We start from the raw sequence: 4,269 nt of genomic DNA on the forward strand, positions 1-4,269 counted from the left end.
GTAGATTATGAGCAACTCAGAGCTGATGCATTTCATAGAGCATCAATCAATCAAGAGTTTCTGAATGATGCTAATAGAAATTCAATGGAGAGTTATTTATTTCAGACATGAGCACAAAGATAGGGAGCACACATAATATAACTAAGGAGTAAGAATGATGATAACTCATACACCATAAGTTTATTATATCTTAGGAACATATATTAGATGAGAGCCTAGCACATTGCCTTCATTGTCAAAAGAGAGATGTCCATGTGCAAATTAACCCTCGCTCCATGTGAGACTATTGCAGCATAGCTGCTATGGGAAAATGAAGGAATTGGTCATGGCAGTTAAACACTGAATTGAGCTAGTTTCAGTGTTGTCTAATTAGGGCTATTACATCTTGTCACAGGAAAAGATTGCAGGACATTTCAACATTACAAAGGCAACAATCCAGGCATGGTCACTCTTTGTTTAGTTAAGTCAAATCTCATGGATAATGATATCCAGAATTTTTAGCCTATATTCAACCTCTTTTGGGTAGGAACCAAGAAAGTGAAAAAGCTCAAAGTCTGTAATCCAACGAGAGAAGAAAAACTTAGGATAAAAAGAAGTCTACGACACTTGAAGAAACTAAAGTTTGTGACTAAGCCGAATCTCAATCTAAAGCTATCTATTTGTATTAGGATCTGAATATTTGTGGTAAAGAGTCAAGGGTTTGCTATAGTAGCCGAAGATTAGTAATAGAAGGCAAAGAGACTGTAATTGGAAGTCAATGTATTATAATAAGAGACTAAACCTACAATAAGGATAGAAATTCATAAGCTACTTCTGACTTTGACTAGGTAGAGACTCAATTATTGACCTTGACGTAAAGAGGAGGGCTGACTTGGAGGGATTCTTTGGTCTTGTGTTGGATATCTCATTTCGAATAAATTCAATAAGAGGAGGGTTGTTGGGTTTTCCCCTATTGAGAGGTTTTGCCATGCCTTGAAAGCCTAAATATTTGTGTCTCGTACTTCTTTGTGTTCTTGGAAGAAAAATTTGTGTAATTACTTGATAAAAGAGAAATATTAACTAACAAAGAAAATAATACTTATATAGGAGTTTACTTCCAACTATGAAGGAATATAATGAGGACATAAAATTTCTAAATGTTAAACTTGGCTAGGCCACTCCACCTCCAAAAACCTAACTCATTAAGCCATAAACTAGAAACCTTCTGTGGAACTCCAAAAACAAATGAATTAAAATGAATTATAAACCAGAATCAAGGGCCTTTACACTTTACATGTGACAATTTATTGCAGTATGAATATTAAGGTAACAACTATTCATTTATATTGCACTGTTGTAATAAAGGATGATCATATTTTATATAGTTTGTCTAGTAAGGCCTGCACTTCATCATCGCCAGCTCTAACCAAGGTTTCATGTTCCCATTGTAATGAACAACAGCTGCATTGTCAATCTTTGAACAATACACACTAGGATTATATCCTAAACCCAACACATGCCAAGACTTGTCCAAAGGATGGGTCAAGCCATAAAACATTCAATCCAGGGGGTAGTATTCCAAGCTTCCACAACACTTTATTATCATTCTGACATGCAATAAAAGAAAAACTTAGAAATCGAACAAAGAAAAACCCATTGAGTTTTCTAACTAATTACTTCAGATTTACTTCAAATAATTTAAAGTAAGAATCACAGTAATTAACATAAATAAACCACACTACACACTTACCATGTTCTGCCACTTGTGATATATTCCAGTTATATCTTGTTTCTCCCATTCTTTGAGATCAAATATATTCATCCCATATGCCCAACCATAAGCATTAGGATCAAAGTGCCTCGCTATGTGCGGATTGGAAAATTAAGGTATTTGTCAAACCAACGAAAGCTTTCTCCACAAGTTTCCACTGAACCATTAACATTTCCATGAAGATCTACTGACCACAATGGCATCAAATCTTTTTGCATCACAATATCATCATCCAAGAAAAGGATCTTATCCATTTTGGGATAAACTTGTGGAAGATATAAATGAAGATGATTTAGCATGGATAAATATTTTGGATTTATATATTTCAAATTGGAGGAACGTGCTGACAGTGTAGTCGAGTGATCTTCCTTGAAATAATACTCCTTCATAGCTGCAGATTCAAGTTAGCGAAGAATAGGACAATAGGAGGAATTGAGCCATTCAAAATCATCAGAATTTTCTACATGTATCACAACTTTCCTTGTGGGATTAAGTAAAAACCACATTTTCGTGGCCCCAAAATTTAACTTGTCTATGACGAGATGAAATACATGTTTTTGAGATTCCTGCAAACACAAGTAAATCACCTATAATGAGATCCAAATATCAAATGTAAAATGCAGCAAAACTATTGGACATCCAAACTTTAGAGTATTTTAAATTAATAACACTTCACCTTATCATTCATAATAGTTGAATTCACAACCACAGATGTAGCTAATACATTGTCAGAAAATAATGCATAGTGATAAAGAGTTGGATCCTCCAACTTGTCCTTTTTAGGAAATTTCAATTTTCAAGGGCAAGCAAGTAATAATCCATGGTCAATCGCATGGACAGACAATGTGGGCCCTTGGGAATAGTCTTTGCTGCCAGCTGACTTAAAAATGTACTTTGTTATTTCAAGGTCCTTACTTGCTTGTCTGCAGATTGAAGCATGGCTCAAAACTTCTTTGTTACTATCCCACAGTCACAAATTGTTCTCTAGCCTTGGATAGGACATGACCCATAGCCTTGATCTTCCCAGGTGCATTGAAACATTCATATAATTTATCGGCCATGAAAAAGAGAATGAGAAGCAGAAAGATTGACACACAAACTGCAACTTTAAAAGAAACAAAGGATATGAACACCGAATGCAAATGGAAGCATTTAGTACTCTTGATTTAGAAGCAGCCAATGTGAAAACTATTACCTTTGAGGTAGATCAGAATTTGCATTAGCCTCACCCAATGTACGCTGACATTCTTTAATACGAAACATTAATTCATGGTATAAATCAAGATTATTCCTAGCCTAGGAAATGCTTGAATACATTCTAGCCATGATCAGTTGGTCTCGCATCAATCTAACAGTGGAGTCAGAATTCGTGTTCTCATTCTCCTGCCTCCAAATGCTGTATTTTCCCAGGAAAGTAGAATCTACGTCCTTGGAACGTTTAATTGTTACGTTTTCAAGCTCAACTCATTTTTCTTCATCTTGTTGAATCAACTTTGTTGACCTTTTCTCCCTCCTCTTTTGTCTCAATTGTTGTAAGCATTAAACTACTATAAATTAAAGCATACTATGCTAAAATGTAAGAAATATAAAATTTTTATATTGGAGAAGTAACATTCAAAAAGGATTTTGTAAAATAATATAACAATTCCCTTTTCCATGAGAACAAAAAGTAGCGATCTAGTGCAGCAAAGAATTTTACCCTCCACAAAACTTTTGTTGGACTTTCTTCAAGCTGCAAATGGTTTGCATTACAATAACCATTGTCCTGGGAGTTTGACTAGACATTACCTTACAGTAGGCTACCAACATCATAGATCAGTTAACCAGGGAAAATCAAAACTTACCATCAAGAGCATTCTCTTTGACGTCTCGATGTTCACTTCCTGTGTCATCCTCTTGAAACCTCGTAAGAAGTTCTTCATCATTGGAAGTTTTTTTCTGCACCTCGTCATTCATTTTACCCCCCTCAGGATTTTCCTTGCCTTCTTCATTGAAGATCACACCATCTTGTTTTGAATGTAACTTTTCTAAGTTGTATCCATAAGTTGTTTGCCTCTGCTTGATGTAAACCATTAGAAATAGAGAAGCACCCCTGCCAATGTCAGTTTTCACTTCCTGCTTAATACAACCCTACTAAACTACACATATCATCATCACATAGATTTCCTTACATGTTTAATAGACAAAATAACCAAAATCTTCACCAATCGTACCTCAGAGTTAGTAATATCCCTTTGGTTTCCCTTGGAGGGATTTTCTAATACCCATGAGGAAGATAAATCATTTCGTCCAACAATATTTAAGTTTAGAGTTCCTGAGTCCTCTGTGTTAGCTGTTATGACATCAATCACCTACCCAGTAAATAAAATTTATTTTCAATTCTCTGCTCAATAGGGGAGAAATCAAATTTAAGATATCCAAATGCAGCAGGTTTCTTATACTTGCCTCCTTTGGGAGGAGAGAGTCAATGCTCTCTTTTAAACTCTGCTTTCTCCAGTCATCTGCCTATTCCTGTGAAC

The 4,269-nt window shown here is 35.3% G+C and overlaps 1 pseudogene; it reads right to left on the minus strand.

The window, feature by feature from the left end:
* Window positions 1–1,312: 1,312 nt before the first annotated feature.
* On the minus strand, window positions 1,313–3,013 carry LOC149213263 (polygalacturonate 4-alpha-galacturonosyltransferase-like; annotated as a pseudogene).
* Between the last annotated feature and the right edge of the window lie 1,256 nt (window positions 3,014–4,269).

This window comes from Pinus tabuliformis, chromosome 1_1, assembly GCF_031772625.1.
Source record: "Pinus tabuliformis cultivar Carrire ecotype Pingquan chromosome 1_1, CPIR1, whole genome shotgun sequence".
Lineage (NCBI taxonomy): Eukaryota > Viridiplantae > Streptophyta > Pinopsida > Pinales > Pinaceae > Pinus > Pinus tabuliformis.